Source organism: Sus scrofa, chromosome 2 (genome assembly GCF_054392235.1).
Source record: "Sus scrofa isolate SSC_HxYL_T2T_F1_AM1 chromosome 2, Sscrofa_HxYL_maternal_Yorkshire_Landrace_v2.0, whole genome shotgun sequence".
NCBI classification, from domain to species: Eukaryota; Metazoa; Chordata; class Mammalia; order Artiodactyla; family Suidae; genus Sus; species Sus scrofa.
The window spans coordinates 148,716,548-148,736,385 of NC_139384.1; the positions used below are offsets into that span (position 1 = coordinate 148,716,548).

At 48.4% G+C, this 19,838-nt stretch overlaps 1 long non-coding RNA gene across 1 annotated transcript; it reads left to right on the forward strand.

Annotated features, from left to right (window-relative positions):
- Nucleotides 1-8,404: 8,404 nt before the first annotated feature.
- Nucleotides 8,405-19,681, forward strand: LOC146405763 (uncharacterized). The gene is made up of 2 exons (XR_014838826.1): nt 8,405-9,161; nt 18,065-19,681. It is a non-coding gene; the product is annotated as an uncharacterized LOC146405763 (long non-coding RNA).
- The last annotated feature ends 157 nt before the right edge of the window (nt 19,682-19,838 follow it).

Below are 19,838 nucleotides of genomic sequence, written 5' to 3' on the forward strand. Positions count from 1 at the left end.
GGAACTCTCACCAACAGTCAGTTGGAAGGTGAACCGGGACCAGAGCTTGGCAATGTCCTTCGGTGGGGCCACCTGTCAAGTTTATGATCGTTTAATACGTCAATGGTAGGAGAAACCCACAGCAAACTGCTCCGGTCCCTGCTGATGAAGACAAGTGCGACGTCACAGGGAAGCCAATCTGGTGTGTGACACACGTTTGTGGACCTCAGGTTAGGATGTCCACTGTACTGGGCTGGAAGCTGATTGTTCTCTCCGAACATCCGGTGATGCTGGTATCACTCTCCAACTTTATAGATGACAAAACTGAACGGCACAGTGGAAGCATCCTCCAGGCTGAGTTGCCCAATGTGCTTCTCCTTCAGGGTCTCCCGGGAGCTCAGGCTGCACTGGTTTTCTTGAGCTCCCAGGCCTCCGACACCCTGGCCTGTCTGCAGGCCTTTGCTGGCCGTGCTCTGCCTCCCGGCTCCCTGGTCCTTCTCCTCCTCTTGAACACAGGTCCTCGTATTCATTGTTCTCTACGCAGTGCTTTTCTTCTAGGCACTTACAAGGAGTACATGATGTTTTCAAATGTGTTCATTCGTGAATTGTCCATCTTCATCATGAAGTCAAGTTCATGCCGGTTTGGTTCACTGCCGTATGTATCCCCAGGCACGTAGCTCAAAAATATACGTGTCACACGATGTTTGCAAGAAGGGAAGGAGGGCAGGCTGACGCATTGCTTTTATTTGAAGGTTCAAACATAGAAATGAACTCCCCTGATAGCACATTATGAAAATGTTCAGTGGCCTAGAAAGTTGAAAATCATGGGCTGGGAGAGATTGATCCATTGTTAACTAAAAGAAGGAGTATCAATTGCCGTTCATTTCAGGGAAAACTGAATTTTCAGTCGGGTTTGTTGCTTGTGAGACAAATAGGCACTGGACCAGCATCGCTACCAGATGCTTCCGGAGTTCTCCTTTTCAGCACATTGCTTCTGCACCTTGTGGCCCAGAAACAGCAAGGGCCCTGTGCCCACCCGTGGGGCTCAGGCTTCTTCACAGTCCCTGAGGACATACGATTTCGGAGGACAGGACCAGTCTGCGCCCCAGCAGCCTAATCACGACCGAATTATTCTCTTTCCTGAGGCTGTTTCTTGTTCTGTGAATGGGGATTCATATCCCGGGCCAGACCCCTCATCCCTCACCCGGATGGGAAGATGGGAATCAGATGTAGGACATTGTCCTTTGGAAAAGGGCAAAGCGCTCTTAGGATATAAGAGGTTATTGCAGTCGGAGGCACAGACAGAGCGTCCGGGTATCTGTTTATTTTCCTTCTCCCTAATTTGCACTGTTAATGAAGAACCCCAGGTTAACTCCCAGCATCTGTTATCTGGAAGGACTTTGGATCAGAGCTGTGCGGCTCCTCCTGCGGACATGGAGCTGAGCCAAGGGCAGACCTGCAAGGGCCTCTCGGATCCTGCTCACTCCCCCGAAACTGGGGCGCTTTGAATGTTTTGCCAAATCTCCATCCCACTCTTGGGAGAAGAGTTGAGCCCAAAGAATATAAGAGCAGTTGTTTGTGCCCCCCCCGGTCCCCTCCCCCGGCTGCAGGATTTCTGTCTCCCATCTCCCCTCCTCCGCCCTTTCTTCTCCTCTTGCCCAGACCCAAGCGTAGGGGACCTTTTGCCCTGAATTTCAGCAGGAAACACAACCAGCAACCAGATGTCTGACTTTTTCACCCCACTGGCAAGGCTTAGCCATCTTCCCTGTAAACTTCCGGCCTTTCCTCCCGGTTGGATCTTTCAGCTTCTTCACGCCCCATCTCCTTTGGCTCAGACACGTGAACACCCTTCCGAGGAGAAACAAAAGGTAGCCTGCAAAGTCCTGCAAATTTTCTATACCCTCCTCAGGGAGTGAGGGCTGCTGGATGTCTGGGGCGGGGGGCGGCGGGAAGAGCTAGCCTGTCTCTTCTTGGATTCATTTGGTCCATCACTACATTCAGATCCATTGAAGACCCGGTGGCCTTGATCAAAGACGGAGGTAATTAAATGAATTTGCAACTGAAGAGAATCAGGAGAAATTCTGTTTACCATCAAAGTGTTTGGGTGTGAAAAAATAATAGGGGAGGCAATTGTCTCAGCTTCCGGGGTAACGACAGTCCCAGGTCTTTGACGCAAAGCAGAGGACTTGGGCTGACGCAAAGCAGAGGACTTGGGCGCAGAGAGCAGCTCAGCCACTTCCTTCCTTTTGCAGGTAGAGAACCTGAGGTTCTGCCTGGTGAGGAAGGGCTTGCCCTGGGTCCTGGGGTTGATGGCAGCTCAAAAGCCCAGTCTAGGCTCTGCTTAGATAGCCCACTCTGGTAAAGCAGAGTGACAATCAAGAGTCTGGGCCTGGCCGGCCTCCTCCCTCTGCCTCCTGCTCCAGGGCGGTGGGAGTGGGGGCGGCAGTCGTCTGGGTCTCCTTCTCAGGGGTCGCCTCCATCTGCAAACTCCTGTCACGTAGCAGCAGCAGAAGCTGTGGTGGGAGTTTTCATCTGCGCCCACGTCCACCAGCCATCCCATAAACACCTTGATTGCAGGGGGTGGGGGGAGGTGAGCAGAAGCCTTATGTTTGTTTGTTTAAACCTAAGAAGAAATACACCCAGAAAAGACGCTGGTTTTCAAGTCAGCACCCTTGGGCTACCTCCAGGCCATAAGGAGAAAGTGTCTCCCAAAGAAATCCGTGATAAGCAAGTGGGTCGTCCCAGGGAGCCTTTCAAATGGGACTTTTAGGAACGTTCCCTCAGTGGCACCCAGTCCTGTGCCTCGACTCGGCTTTCCCGTGGGCATCTGTGCTGCCTGAGGTCTGTCTGAATCCTTCCATCCCTGGCGTATGTGACTCTGCTCAGGACTGTCCTCTCTGTGGCTTAGTTTCCTCACCCATAAAAGTGAAATATAGTTCTTTTTTTCTTTTTGTCTTAAAAATTGTTTTTTATCGTAGTTGATTTGCACTGTTGCATCAATTTCTGCTGTACAGCGCAGTGATCCAGTCATACATATACGTACCTTCTTTGTTTAGTTCTTATTGGACACATTCACACAGGGATTATGTGACATGAGGGCAGTCACCCTCAGCAGATGTTTCATGCATTTTAGTTCTCTTCCTGACCTCTTCCTTCCATAACGGAGGACTGGAAATGCAGCTCTCAGGCCGTGGGTCCTCCCAGGACGGCGGGGGCTTGTTCAGCCAGCCCCATCGCACTCCGTCTGCTCACTCGCCTGCACCTTTGTCCTGCAGCCTCAGCTGCCTCCAACCAGGAGCACAGATCTGGCGTCTGAAGGATGGGCTCACCTTGTCTCGGTGGCCAGGGCTCCACATTCTGACAGTGGCTCTGTGGGACCCATGTGTCCCTTCTGTCCTGGGCCCACAACCAGAGGCTCTAACACTGATATTTCTAATCGTTCGTGTCACAAAACCTGAACCATTCTTCTAAAAAAAAAAAAAGAGAGAGAAAGAAACCGGGGCCCCCACATTAATGTAAATGAATCCCAAGGGGTGCCTGTTAGCTTTGGGCCCAGAACAATGAGTTAATTGAAAGTGGTAATGAGAAAAAGCAGCTGACACTCATAAACCCATGGACCAATGAGCAGTTCAGTTCCTGGGCAGCGAGTGAGAACCAGGCTTTCTAGCCAACAGAGATGTCAATGGCTTCTGAAAATAATTGCCCGAGGACTAGCAGGCTGGCAAGGACCAGGCTTGTGTACAGATCCTGTCACCTGGCAGGGGGCCACTGGGGATGACCACCCAGGGCCTCACGTCCTGAGAAAACCCTGTACTTTGAGGAAATACCTGGGACCTAAAAACAGACACTCAACTGGGGTGTCATGTGAACAACCCCAAAGGACTTGCTTCATGGATTTCTTCGGGTGCATCTCTGGACCTCAGCTTCCCCACCTGTCAGATAAGCCCATTCATACCTGTCTACCACGCAGACTCCTGGCATTGCTTTTTTTTGGACATCGAACGAGATGATGTGTTTGGAACTTGGAATGATTGATAAAATAAGAGACGTGATGTGTAAACAAGAGTATTTGGCAGGGCGAGCTGAGGAATGAGACTGCCTGCTTCACTCAGATCAGACTCAGGAAATAATTCATACCACATAAGATTGCTGAGAGAGTTAAATTAAGTTGTATATGCATATAATCTAAAACATGTTAAGTGCATTTGGAGTGGTTACTGAATCCGTGTTAACTATTGTGTGTGATGAGTTGCTATTTTCAAGGCTGCCTTGTCTGACAGTAACTAATCCAAGCTTATGGCTACAGGCCCAGTTTGGGCTTATACCTCATTTCTCTCTTTTTTTTTTTTTTTTTCTTCTCTCTCTCTCTCTTTTTTTTTTTTTTTTTTTCTCATTTCTTGTCATTTAAGGGCTGCATCTGTGGCATATGGGGATATGGAGGTTCCCAGGCCAGGGGTCGAATCAGAGCTATAGCTGCTGGCCTACACTATAGCCACAGCCACTCGGGATCCAAGCCGTGTCTGCAACCTACACCACAGCTCACGGCAACACCAGATCCTTAACCCACTGAGCAAGGCCAGGGATTGAACCCGTGTCCTCATGGTTACTAGTCAGATTCATTAACCACTGAGCCACGATGGGAACGCTGTCACTTCTTTTTCTAATCATTTCTGGTGATGTGGCTCAAATGCCCAATGTTACCACAGCAGAACTGCATCGTACAAAGAGGGGTAGCCTGAGTAGACAGAGCAGTGGAGGATCTTAAAGTCATAATGGTTCACAAGTCAGCTAAGATCTAACAAATCAAGATGTCATTTCTTTCCAGAACCTGACAGTCACACGGCATTGCAGGCTTGCTACACACTTGTCCACCTGCTGAACCAGGCAGGGGTGTAAGGGAATCTTCAGTGAGCCTTGGATCGTTTATCTAGATAATTGATGGAGCCCAGGGCAGAGGAAACTGGTGAAAATGATTGTGTGTGTGTGTGTGTGTGTGTCTTGGAGAGGGAATACAGAACATCTAGTTTAAAAAAAAAAAAAGGTAGGAGTTCCCGTCATGGTGCAGTGGTTAACAAATCCGACTAGGAACCATGAGGTTGCGGGTTCGGTCCCTGCCCTTGCTCAGTGGGTTAACGATCCGGCGTTGCCGTGAGCTGTGGTGTAGGTTGCAGACGCGGCTCGGATCCCGCGTTGCTGTGGCTTTGGCGTAGGCCAGTGGCTACAGCTCCTATTCAACCCCTAGCCTGGGAACCTCCATATGCTGCGGGAGCCGCCCTAGAAATAGCAAAAAGATAAATAAATAAATTAATTAATTAATTAAAAAGGTAACTCTTTGGATAAGAGAGAGGACAGGGGTCTCCCCCAGTGTCTATCTGTCCAGATGCCTATATCTGTCTGTCAGGGTTTCTTAGAAGTTTCCTTAGGCCTTCTCATTACTCGTGTGCAGCCTCAGGTGGGACTCTCTGGCAGGTGCCCGGTGATGTTGCCCATACTGTGCTGAGCATACATCCCATGGCAAGTGCCGGAATGGGGTCTGTGTAGCTGTGTCTTGGTACCTCCTTCGATAAAGCCAAGGAGGACTTTAACGCACAACGGAATAATTCACACCCTGCCAGGAGAACTGAAAACTCGCACCGCCTTCTGAGAGCACAATCTGGCAGTCTTTCAAAACTAAAAGATGCACCTACCCTTCCGCCCAGCCTTTCAGTCAAGAAGTCCGTCTCGTCGAGAAACAAGCGCACGCATGCGCAGAGGCAGAGGCATAAACCTGCTGACGGCGGCAGGCCAGGAACGGAAAGGAATCGGAAACAGCCCAGTGCCCATCCCCAGGGGCAAAGAAGTGAGGATGCTCACTACACCATGTTTGGAATCGCAGGAGAGAGCGAGGGAGACCATGCAAAATCCATTTATGGGAGCCGTTTGAAGTATTGAGGGCATTTAGGATATGGACGAGCGTGGCATGAAAAGTTTCTAATACATACTAAGTAGAAAAAATAAATTGCAAAATATTAAACAGAGTGGAATCCCTTCTGTTCGTATATGCCTAGAGACAAGGTCTGGAAAAAAAGACCCAGGACTCTTGGTGCTTGTAAATTTGATGGGGGAGGTAAGGAGAATGCAGGAGATTTGTACTTGTTTAAAAGGACTTAATGACTTTTATTTCATTTATAGGTGTACAACAATCATCACAAACAAATTTTAAGGCATTTCCATCCCAAACCCTCAGTGCATCGCCCAACCCCCCATCCTGTCTGACTTGGAAACCATAAGATTTTCAGTCTGTGAGTCACTCTCTGTGCTGCAATGAACTTCTTTGCAGAGGACATTTGTACTTTATTATGTACTGCTTGACTTCTCCGAGATGAAGACACATTCATTTTGAATTTTTAAAAAACCCGCTAAAGATGGTTAAGGAAATGTACATCAGCAAACCTGAGGGTAAATAAATCTAAGGGGCTGAGCCTCCGCGCCCACCTTGGGGCATTCAGCTAGGCTGGAGTGCACTTTCAAGGACCAGAGAGAAGGTTTGCTTTGGACTCTTCTGTGGGATCTTTGGTGGACGGTGATTGAGCTTTGCAGGACCTGGAGTGCAGGCAGCTCCAGGATCCGTTCCCCCGCTGAGGGCAGCAAATGCCAGCCAGCTTCAGGGCAGAGGAGCAGTGGGTGTGGCCTGGAGGCAGGGACAACCCCCTGCTTTTTCTTCCTGTGGAGCTGGCATGCAGGGAGGCCAGGGGCAGAGCCGGCTCCCCCTGGGGAGCAGATCTGGGTCTCAGCCAGCTGGGAAGGAAGGGCTTCCTTATGACCTGACCCATCTCGCTGGCTGGGAACTCTGCACGGCAGCTCTTCCCTTCTTCCCTTCCTCCCAGAGACCCCAGAAAAGCTTCTGTGTTTCCCCTTATGACCCTCTAATTCTTCACATTTTGGTTCCAGGTGAACCGGACTGGAAACCTCTGCTCATTCACCGGGGACCGTCAGTCCTGGGAACCGGGTGGCTGAGAAGGCTCTGCTCGTGGCTTCTCATGATCTGGTGGTTTTCTCGCTAAGGGGGCCACCTCCCCAACCAGGCACCATCAAAACTCCAGGATCACCACTGCCTGAGCTTGAGGAACAGAGCACATGTCTCTCTTGATTCCACAACATCACCTGGACCTGTTGAAAAGCTGGTGTGAGGGGGGAAGTCTTTGGTCCCCTTAAGTCTGCCTCCCTTGAGAGCTTCCACCGTTTTAATGATATTTCTGAGGCAAAGGCCAGAACTCTCATCAGATGCTTATTGATGTTGTCATGAGGAATGGGGTAGGAATCATGTGAACTACTCTGAAATATTTAAAAAGTCACCCCACAGAAAAAGGCCTTAGACCCCTCTGTGAATTTCCAGAGCCTTTATTTCCCTCCCATTAATGGCCATGAGTCCCAGGGGAGGGGGGACACCTGCTATGGCCCAGTGGGAGTGTCCAGGGGAGCATCAACAGGTGTGTCTGACTGCATGGAGCTTCTGGACTAACGAGAGGCATGACCTTCAATCAGCATCCTGAGGATATAATAGCAAAGGCTCACACGTGCTCTGAAAGATGAATCCAGTTGTATGGGAACCTAGAACGAAGGAACCCCTCGAGTCTGGGGGTCAGGAAGGAAGGACATGATGCTGCGATCTGAGAGGACAGAGTGGACAGGGCAAGAGGCTCAGGGAGGGAACCCCTTGGTAGACCCTCTGGACAGAGAAAACGGTGCTGTGAGCCAGCGGGGCAGCAGGGACGATGGAGAGAAGTGGACGGGGTGAGAGCGGGCAAAGAACTGCTCCTTATGGAGACATACACAACCGCCAGCACCACTGTGCCCCCCCCCAACGCACAGCCTCTGAATATCTTATTGGGAACAGTGGACAGTGAACGAAAGGATTCGAGACGAAAGGATTCCTCCTAGGCTAGATGCCTCTTCTGACTAACTGTTCAGTCCCCTGAAAGAGAAACTATGAGGGGACACTTCAAGGGCCTGCTAAGGAAAAAACAGGGAGAACACAACATTACAAATCAACTCTACTTCAATATACTTTAAAAAAAAAAAAAGAAAGAAAAAAGAAATGAGCAATTAAGATGAAGATTTGAAGTGAATATGGTTAAAAAAAATTATATATATATATATACACACCCCTGGTGGTCTAATTTTAATCTTCTGTCCTTTTAACAGGACAGGAATCCGAAATGCCAGACCGTCTGGTGTCTGGTTCAAGGCCGCGTGCTCCCCGTCCGGACTCCTGGGCCTTCTTCCTTCCTCAGGAAACGCAGGCCTTTGCCATGGACTCAGCCTCCCAGACCCTCTCCCTCTTGCACCTGAAGAGTTCCCCACTCAAAGCCTCGGGGATTCGCGCTCTGCCGGCCATCCCCTCCCCGTCACAGAGGGAGCCCACGCCTTCCCCCTGCCGGACCCTGCCTTCCCCCTTCCTGCCCCCACCCGACCTCCTGCCTCCTCTGAGCTGCCCAGCCCCCCCCCCCCCAGGCCTCCCTCCCCTCACAGGTTCTCCTCCGGAGGATGCTTCACGCCACCATTTCACTTCCTTTGCCTCAGGCCAAGCTTGACAGTCCCCCAGGCCTCAAGCACCAGGAAGGACTCTGTCAAGACCCCTGAGGCCCCACTTCCATCCTGACTTGCCCCCCTCTCTCTCCATCTTCCTGGGTGGCCAGCCTCCCATCAGAGGCAGAGGGCCGCCTGGGCACGCAGAGGGGCTGTGGGTGTCTGAGGGGGCTGTCCTGGCGCTGGAATCTCCAAGCTGTTTGGCCTGAAGAGCAGCACCGGCAGAGGGCCCGGCCTGGCGTAGAAGGCGCCTCTCTGGGAATTCCGCTTCAAAGGAGCAATAGCTCCCAGGGAGACCAGCCTCCAGCCCCACAGGAAGCTTCCTCGGGTGTCACCTTCATTCACGGATTCAGGGGGCGCAGGCTCTCCTCGGTGGGCCACTGAGATGATTGGACCCAAAGGAGACCACGGTTGTCAGGGATTCTGGAAGAGGAAATAAAATATAAAGACTCCCTTTTTTAAGGAGAAGAGTTCTTAGCCTCTGGGAGATCACACACCCTTTGAACAGGTGAAGGGTCCTCTTGCCAGAAAGACATCCCTGTGTAAAGTGCCCAGAGCTCTTCCCCCAGCAAGGACTCGACCCCACGAAGGGAAGGGAGAGCTCAGACCTCCAGGTAAGCTGTGTGCCAGTGGCGGGCGGGCACCACCCGAGTCCCCTCCCCAGGCCAGAGAGGGCGGGGGAGACCTGGCCTCATCCTGCCTCCGGTCCCCAGGTCCTGGCTACAGGGAAAGGGGGAAGAAAGGATTACTTTTCTTTTTGGGGACAGGGCCATCACGGAGGGGACCTTCCTCTCTCCTGTTGTCCACTGCGGCAAGAATTTTCCTCCCTGTCCACAAGGGAGCAAAGCACTCTTTCCAATGCCTTCACCCGAGAGACGTCCACCAAATTCACTCTACAGCCCTGAACCAGTCTGGTGACTCCTGACCGACCAGCCAGAATTAGTGCCTTCCTAGGTTGCTTGAGAGGACAGGACCCCCCTACACACACACACACACACACACAGGTGCCAAGAGATGGGTCTACTCTTGGATGTCTTGTCATCTGGGAGTCATGGAGGAGTCCCCACTGCCCCCACCTCCTGGAAGGGTGACAGCAGTTTGTGAGGCTTCGTCTTCCGTGGGGCCTCTTTGCCCCAGACATACCAGCTCCTCTGATGTTCCATCTCACTCCTGCCCTTCCCAACAGCAGGTGTGCAGGTGGGTGAGATCCTGGTCTGTCCCCTTACAGGCCCACAGCCCAATAGGAAGGCAGTACGACATCCCAGGCGTACCAGCCAGGGTGGATCTGGTGTGGCCAAGTGCTCCTGGGCTGCCCTGGGGTGGAAGTCACAGGTGAGACAGAAGTCAGAGTCCTGAAATGTTGATGGAGAGCTTGTCTCATGAGGAATACTCTCTTCCTGTCTCCTTCCTCCATTGTCCCTGTCTCTCCTCTGAGGCCACCAGGGAGGCGACTGAGGCCCAGCTCTGACATGCGGTCCACATTAGGATAATGCCAACCACAAGCCATGGCCTGCAGAGCCCTGGCTTGTGCTGCTCACGTCCCCAAGCCCAGCCCCCTGGCTCTCTCTGTCCATCGCTGGTCTCTGTTTCTCACTGTCACCCCCACATCCCTCCCATCTTTGGGGTCTACACACACCTGGTTCCCTCCTCGGCCTGGAAGGCTCGCCCCACACTCATCCCCACCCACACTTGACCCCACTTAATTACCTCCTATTTGTCCTTTATATCTCAGCTCCAGCACCCCTTTTTCAGAGCAGCCTTGTCTGTCCCCTGGTTCTATGGGCTTATGGGCCCGTGTTCCTTTTTGTGTAGCCTGGTTATTTGATTATTACCTGTCTCTCCTAGGAGGGCATACAATCCGTGTGGGCAGGAACTGGTCTGGTTTTGCCCACTGTGTCTGGCACCTGTCACAAAGCCTGTGGCAGGATAGGCTCTCAGTGAAAGTGTGATGAGTGCTTGGATGGATAAATGGATCAATGAATGCCTTGTGTGGAGGTAGCTGTCCATACTGAGCAGATCCTGGCCCTCACTTTGTGTGCTGGGCTGGCACTGGGGGAGTCCAAGGGCCCAGGGGGCTCTGCATGCCCATGGCAACCTTGGGGAAAGTGGCTCAAGTCACTTCATTCCTGGAGAAGTTGTTGTGACTTGTGCCATGTGGCTTGAGTGGAAGCAGCCTTATAGCCCTGGCGACAGTTGCCTAGCTGAGGTCTGATGTCCCACGTTGCAAATGAGCTGGGCACGAGAGAAGCCCATACTTTTTGAAGAGGACTGGCATGAAATTCTACCCAGTAAAATTCATTTTTGGTGGTGGAGAGTTTCTCTTGAGAAGTCTCATTACCAGGGATTCTGAAAAACTGAGAACAGAGGAGGTCTCATTCTCGGGCTGGTGAAATCCCCAGCCGTGCCCTGAGTGATTGTTCTAGAGGCCTGTGGACAACCCAGCCTCAGTAGCCCTGGGACCAGAGTGACTTTATGGCTGAGGAAACCACATCCTTTGTGACACTGCACTGCCCAACGGCCTTGGCTGCACTTCCTTTACCATTGGTCACTCACGTCCATCCCTCCTTTCAATTTCAAGGAGTAAGAACAATCCAAGGGTGAAAATGTGGCATCGGTTTCTGTCTGTGTGTTTGTCTTCATTGAGGGCTGAGCATGGAAAAAAAAAAAAAAAAAGACCCCTCCGTTTCCTCCTTAAGCCTATTAGGAGTCTCTAGAGGCAGCAGCTAGGACCCACTCAGCACAAATCACTGTGTCTAGCATCTTTTTTTCCCCAGTATGCTCACATGGTTAGGGCACGCTAACCTGCTACTGAAATCGATCACAGCATCCTAGTAGTTCCAGAAATGTTGGGGTCCTTAAGGTGACCCCACAGCCAGGTGAAGGCATGGCCTGTTTGAGTCAGTAGTGATCACCAGCATCCCAGGTACTAAGCCTTTCTGGAATCAGCGAAGACAAGGATGCCTGGGTATCTGGTGCCTCTTGTTGGTCTGATTTGCTTGTGGTTTTGTCAATGTTGCCAAAACGAAACAAACAAGCAAGGTGTGAGAGTATCTGTGTCCCTGAGGTTGGTTAGAGACCTCAGAAATGAATTCCAGCCATGGGATGATAAGACGCGTAGGGGGAGGAAAATAAGTTTGCAGTTTAAAAGTTCTGCTTAGGCAGTGCTGATCAGAAGAAGTAAGGGGTGTTTTGAGTCCATGCTGGCTGGGCGGACTAGAGAGGAAGCCATTTATGTTTGTTTTCCTGGCTTGATTGCGTTGCATGTGAGCAGGGGCCCTGCCTGGTTTTGCGCTCTAAGGCCTTCTCAGCATGTGGACCCAGGCCAAGCATAAAGCAGGCCCTCCACAAATGTTTGTTGAGTGAATGAATGAGTCAGAAAAGAGGTTTTTATCATGAAGGCAGAGATCAGAATAGACAACTGACTGAAGGAAGAGATGGGAGGGAGAGCCAAGGAGAGAACCAACTTTTCCACTGATGGTTTTATCTCTGAGTGGCCTTTATTTTTCATGAATAAATAGAGGACTATATGGGGCCATTTCCTTGCCATTACAGGGCCTAGCATGTAATATACATTCACCCAGCAGTCATTAGCAAATACAATAAATACTTTAACCAATATGACAAAGAGACTTCTTACCTCTGGTCCTTAAAACCAGAAGCACTCCCAGATGGTTTTTGCTCAGACCCCAGACACATCAGACCCAGGACCACACTGGAGCTCAGATATCTCGATTTTGGGAGAATAGCCTGGCAACCCTCCACCCCAACCCCGGCCCCCACCACCCCCCTGCTCCATCGATGTCGTAGTCAAGGCAGGCCATGTTGTTGACTTTTCTCGTTTTTAAAAATGTTTCAACCCTGGTTTTTGGCACATAGTGCGATAGCGCTCTTACCAAAACAGGTTTGTGGAAGCAACACAGATGAGATCAACCCCTGGACTACTCAGCACAGCGCCTCTCTGCAATGGGAGCATTATGCCACCTGACTCTCGGGTAGCCAGAGTTGACTTAGAGGAGCTTAACTGATTTGATTCATCAGGTCAAATCACCTTTAATGTGGCACATTAGTAATGCCACCATATTGTAAATGATACATCCACAGAGGCATTAGTCATTATACAAATAGAATTAATAGGTTTCACTACACTTCAAGATAAACATGTTGGAACAGTAACTCCATTCACTCAGGGCCTTTGGAGCTTGCTCAGGGCCCTTACCTGACTGTTAGAATAAACACAGTTTTATGGCCTACTTGCTCTGGGTGACTTTACCATCGCCAGATCACACCCATTCGGTTTAGAAATTGCAATGGTATCCATCAACACATTTAATTATTCACTCATTCACTTATTCATTCATTCTTTGATAGAGTAACGGAGATGGTTTTCCTGCCCAGTCCACAGAGTAATGTGTTCCCTGATTATGATCATAGGATTCGCAAGAACAGTTTGCTGGGAAGCAAGAGCTGCGGCTTTCTTGCTGAGAGTGAGTCAAGACAGCAGGCAGTGTGCATAGGGGTTCGAGCGGGAGTTTGGGCATCAGACTTACCTGGTTTTGAATTCTAGTCCTGCTGCTTACAGCCTGTATCAACTTAGGAATCGACTTCGCTTCTCTGAGTCTCCTTATCCTTAATTATAAAGTGGGTGTGAAGCCCTTCCCACCACCTCTGTGTTGCATCTGTCCTCCTCAGGCACCTCTCACTCGGTGCCAAGAATACATAAAGATCAGGGGGGGACCAGGGAGGAGGCACTTAAGTTGGCCTGGGAAGGAAAGATAGGACAGGCCAAGGGAGGGGCCGTTTCCTGTGAAAGCACAGGTGTGTTGATGGCAACGCCGTGGGAGGAGCGGGACTGCAAAGAGACCAGCTTAGTGATGGGAGAGGCTGGTGGTACAGAAGTTAGAAGGGACAGGGTTGTGGGAAGCAGAGAATGCAAGATTTTACAAAATGTGCAGAGGGAGGAAGGGGGCCTAGGTACCAAATATTTCAACCAAATTGTTATCCCTGTCAGTGATTAGCAAAGGATTTTGCAAGCCTTAGTTCCTGAAAAAGGACACCCTCCAAGGCGAAGTTAGAAACATTTCCAGGAGCGGGAACCCCAAGGAGGCTGTAGAACTATACGCATTCACAACGGCTTGTTCCTCAATGACTCGTGGCTTAGTTTCTTCACTTAGAAAAAGTAGGATGATGATGAGAGTAATAGTAACTACACTGTATATTTTCTGTGATAAATGTTCTGTGATATATATATATATATATATACACACACACATATATATACATATCTATATTTTTTTGCTTTTTTATGGCTACACGCATGGCACAAGGAGGTTCCAAGGCTAGGGCTCAGATTGGAGATACAGCTGCCAGCCTACACCACAGCCACAGCAACGTGGAATCTGAGCCACATCTGTGACCTACACCACGGCTCATGGCAACACCGGATCCTCAACCCATTGAGGAAGGCCAGGGATTGAACCCACAAACTCACGGATGCTTGTCAGATTTGTTAACCATTGAGGCACGATGGGAACTCTGGTATATTTCATTTTTAATGAAATTTATAAATTATATCATAAAGTAGGTGTTTGATCAACATTAGCTATTACTATTCACAGGAAGAAATGTTCCATCAACCTATTAACTTCAATTGTTTCTGTTTGTGTGATTTCAAGTAACTTTTACTTTTTTTTTTTTTAACCTTTCCTCTGTAATTTATTTATTTATTTATTTATTTATTTATTTATTGTCTTTTTGCTATTTCTTTGGGCCGCTCCCACGGCATGTGGAGGTTCCCAGGCTAGGGGTCAAATCGGAGCTGTAGCCACCAGCCTACACCAGAGCCACAGCAACGCAGCATCCGAGCCGCGTCTGCAACCTACACCACAGCTCACGGCAACGCCGGATCCTTAACCCACTGAGCAAGGGCAGGGACCGAACCTGCAACCTCATGGTTCCTAGTCGGATTTGTTAACCACTGCGCCACGACGGGAACTCCTCCTCTGTAATTTAACATTTTCTAATAAGCATGCAATATTTTAGTAAAATCTAGAAAGCTATTAAAAAAAAAAAAAAACTGTCCTAGAGATCCTGCTGTAGCACCACAGGATTGGCAGGGTCTCGGGAACACTGGGACACAGATTTGATCCCAGGCGCTGCATAGTGGCTTAAGCATCCAGCATTGCTACAACTGTGGCTTAGGTCACAACTACAGCTAGAATCTTATCCCTCACCTGGGAACTCCATATGCTATGGGGCAGCCAAAAAAAAAAAAAAAAAAAAAAATCCATACTTAGCAATAAAACATTTCAGGAGATGTAGTTTAGAGGAATGCAACTATGCCTCTAATAGTCTTTCAAACGATCAAACTGAATAGTTTAACCCTTTAGTGCTAAAAACTCCATTTCAGAAAAAGGTCTTTGTGTTACCGTTTTCTGATTGAATGGGCTATGATTTGCAGGGGCTTTTTTTTTTTTTTTTTTTAAACAAAACAAGAGATCCTCAAAGGTAGGAAACATTTCCTCCACTGTAAATATTTGGTCTTTCAGCTTTAAAAGGATGGATTTTGATTTTCTGGTTTCTGATTTTTCCATCAAGCGTTCAAGGATCTTGAAAATAGAAGACAACAAAATATCCCCCCTGGAGACTGTGAGATTCACCAGAGCAGAGAAAATACCACTCCCCTTTGTATTCCCAGTACTTGGCCCTGTGCCTGGGACATAGTAGGTACTATGTAAATATTTAAATTGATTGAATAAGGGAACGAATGAATGCTAAGTGGAAGGGCTGATTTTTTTGCTTGGGAGATAAGGGAGTGAGGTCCTATTACATATTAAAATTTGGCTAGGAAATTTTTAAAAGTTAGGTGTAAAATGAAGAGCAAACCAAACCAAAAACTAAAGCAGAAAATCCCAACGCCTCTTTATTGAGGGCCTGCAGCCCTCCAGGCCCTGATCTAAATGTTGAGGATTCAGTTGTGAAGAGGAGCTTAATTTCACGGGGGAACATCAACTTTGATCAAGTCCTGACATGTAAGAAGAGCGTCTCATGGGGGAAGGAGCTGGATGCTTTGGAAATGCAGTGTGTGCGGGGTGGCGAGGCCAGTGGAGGAGCGTGGCAGAGGAAGCTTTTGTAAGGAAGCGACCTTTAAGCTGAGACTCAGGTTGATGAGAAGGAGTGAGACAAGTGCGAAGTGATGGGCAAGGCCTTTTGGAGGTGACCAAGGTGGAGGGCGGGAACAAGCAGAGGGAACCACAGGAACACAGCCCTAAGGTGGGAAGTGGCTTGTGGCATATGGAGAACAGAAAGGAGGCCAGTGTGGGCAAGGGACATGCGGGAGCATTGGCAGTGTCAGGGACCGTATCACTCAGGGCGGAGCATGGTGGGGGGCCTGGGTTTTATCCAAATTGCATGGAAGGACCTTGCTGAGCTTTGCTTGAAGAGTTACTGTAACCTCACTTAGATTTACAACATATTCTATCTGCTTGAAGAGTTACTGTAACCTCACTTAGATTTGCAACATATTCTATCTGTTGCGTGATCAGAGATTGGAGCAAGGCTGGGTGGAAGCAGATGATAGTGACCAGGCCGTGGATCTGACAGCTGGGGCCAGTAGATGTGGAGAGAAGTAGATAGATTTAAGGTATGGGCTTGAAGGTAGAACTGATCAGACTTGCTGCTGGATGGGAAGTGGAAGGACAACCTGATTTCACCCTGACTCTGCATCCAAACAGCAGCCATTGCTTCTCCTCCTCCCATGACCCTCTCCCCCAACTCCCATCCAGGGTTTTTTTTTTTTTTTTCTACCAAGTGCTCATGATCACATGATATACTAAATTTTCCTTTCCATATTTTTAAAAGTGATCAAATTAATTCCACAGGAGCTGGAATTTCTGTCCATCTTATTTAATATCTTTTTCCTGGGGCCCCAAACTATGCTTGGTACATAATAGTCATTCAGTAAATATCTGTCACATTATTGACAGAGGGAGTTAGCACATGAATAAATAAATGAGAGTGAGAAATAGGAATGGGCAAAGTGTTTTAGTTGGCTGTTGCAGGATACCAAACAACCCCAGAATTGCAGTTGCCTACCACAGCAAATATTATTTTTCCCACTTATGGGTCTGAGAATCAGCTTGGGTAACTGAGCTCCGGCTGTAGGTCTGTCAAGCTAGGCTCCAAGCTATAGGTTGGGGTCTGCTCTGCTCTATGTATATTTTCATCCTCCTCAGGCCGGTGGCTACCTGGGAGGAGGGATTGTCTATTCGTCTAATGGTAGATGGCAAAAGCATAAAAGACCAAACCAAATCACCAAGCACATCTACGGATTTATGTTCACATCCTGTCTACTTGCCAAAGTCAACATGGCCAAAGATGACATCCAAGGGGCAAAGAAGTATACTGCACTTTCTCTGGGGGCGGTTACCACAAAGTCACATGGCCAAGGGTGTATAGTGCGTACGCCTTCCACAGGGAGGGGGTGAAGATTTAGAACAATAATCTAGTCTATCACAGATGACTGCCAAGTACGAGCATCTGTGTGGATGGAGCTGCTATTCATTGATATGGTGAAGATTGGAGAAGGACCAGGTTGGGGAGGAAGAATGACCAACATCAGGAGTTCACATGTGCACCTGCTAAATCCAGTTAGTCTGCCAAGGGCAGATGTTACAAGTGGTAGACATAGAACCAGCTTAAACCAAAGCAGAATGTATAGGCTAATGTGATTGGAAAGTCTAAAGAATGTCTTTAGAGCTTCAGGCATGGCCAGATCAAGGGATATTGCCAGGGCTTTGTCTTCTCTTCTCTATTGCAGCTCTGCTTCTCTCTTTCGGCTTCATGAAAATGAAGTAGATTCCCTCTACATGGTGGCAAGATAGCCCTTGGTAGCCCCTGAGTCATCCTTAGCTTAGCAAGGACGGCAGTAAGAAGGAAGGCTTTTCTCTCTCAACATCCATACATCAACGTGAGAGGTGATAGGTGTTACTTTGCTGAGTCATATGCCCATCTGTGAACCAATCGCAGCAGCCTGGCTGGTGGGAAACTACAATAACCCCATCTCTGAGGTCAGGCATCTGGGTTGAAACAGAAAATGGTACCACAAAGGAAGCAGGAGAAAGGAGATTGGAGAGTAGGGCAGGCAGATAAAATCCACAACTACTGCAGTCCAGCGGAGAGGTTAAGAGGGTAGATTAAGGGCCTGGAGTTCAGTAGCCAAGTCCAAGATGGAAACAAAAAATTGGGAATCGTTAATACAGATAATATCAGAGGGCTGAAAGTGAGTGAGATGACCTATTAAAGCAAGAAGAGAAGAGAGTCTGCTAAATGAACACATTTTAAAAAAACAAGCAAATCTGCTAAGAATATTTTAGAGGTTGCTGGAGAAAATGTGTATTTTTAAAACAAATCAATATCACTTAACTATGTGCCAGGCAGTGTTCTAAATGCCTCACTAGCCTCTATTCATTGACTCCAAATCAATAATTAAGTTGAAACGACTGTTATCCATATTTTACAGATGAGAAGACCAAGACACAGACTGGCTGAGAAATCGTGCAAAGGTCACACATGTCATAAGCAAGACAGTCTCTGTTCACACCAGGAAATCTAGCTTCGGCGTTCTCAGGACCAAGATTTTATCCAGTTAAAGGACACCTTGGAGAACAAGAAGTTTCTGTCTCTTTCCCCTTTCCCCAGTTCCATAACACTTCCAGGTTTTCACCTGCTGCTCCGGATTTGCAGCGGTGCACACACGTGGTTTGGCTCATCTGAGACTCTGGGTCTGAGGATGAAAACTGAGAATGTAGAACCAGGGAGGTCAGTTGAGTTAACTCGGAGGGTGTTTGCCATCAGGAGGAACAGATGCTGTTTTAGTCAGGAAGAAATGACCGTTCCCTCCAAGCCTCGCTTTAGAAAGCCTCTTTGTTTTATGACTCTGGGTGCACGCAACCCTTTTAATTTTGTGTTTTGGATTCCAGCCATAGGAGGCCTCCTTTAATGTAGCAGATGGCTGGAGACTGGCACGCTGGGCTCCTCCTCTCGACATCAAGCAGCCTTCCCCAGAGAGGAATCTCCCAATTATGTTGCTCAGAAAAGAGAAGAGAAAAAATAGATAACTTAAAATAGACACATTAAATTTATGTCACATGTAAAGTAACCACTGCTTTAGGCATCTGCAAACGTTTGGAGGTCAGGAAACCTTTTGAGACTCTGATGAAAGCTACAGATTTTTCTGCAGAAAATTTGTACAGAGGTATATATACCGAAATGTGCATATTTATTCCACAGGGCTCATGGAGTTTCTGATATGCATCCCTAAGCTTCAAGGAGTGTCTGGCAGTGAGATTCTTGTGCTTCCAGTGGAGGCTGGTGTTATTCTTATATTTTACTTTTCCTTTTTTTCAATACTTCAAGATGCTTAAGTTCTGTGAAAAGAAAAGGTCTCTGTATTATTAAGGGATCACTTCACACCCAAACACTCAAATTTTACTGGAAAAAAAAAATCCTTTCAAATTTCAAATAAAGCCACTTCAGTGTATTCTCCGGTTGGGACAGAACCTGGACTCATGCTGTTAAAAACTAATGTGAAATTTCTTTTGGAAATTGTTAGCATGGTGATTTTTTTTCCTCTCTCTGGGATTGTGGTGGATGTCTTTGCACACCATTTCTCTGGGACTTCACTCTTCTGAGAACTTTTCTCTGCATCCTGCACTGTCTCCAGTATTAAAGATTGGAGGTGGGGCTAGTCTGTCAACTGAAGGATGTAGACTTTTCAGAATGTGGAAGGGCAGGTGCATTGTTTCCTGGACACTATCTGGAGGAATCACGCCAACTCAGACACGTCTTTCTCTGATGTCCACCTGCCATGAGCGTGTGAGGAAGTGAGAGATCTCTGGGGTGAGAGATCTACTAGGACCCTTTCTGGATCTCCATGATGTCACCCATTGATCCTTCTATGCTCAGTGACTTCTCTGAACATCACCCCACTCTTCCAGGTCTGTTGGGTGTGCACCAGTCATTTAGGGAGACTCTTCTGATACAGAAGATTCTTCCACAGCAGAATACAGAAGACTCTGCTGTCAATTCCTCTACAGCAAAGGGTAGAATTGAGATACATATTAAATATATAGGAACCAAACCCAATTTGCCTCAATTACCCTATATTTAAAAGTAAAAAGTTGGGAGTTCCCGTCGTGGCGCAGTGGTTAATGAATCCGACTAGGAACCATGAGGTTGCGGAGTTCGGTCCCTGGCCTTGCTCAGTGGGTTAACGATCCGGCGTTGCCGTGAGC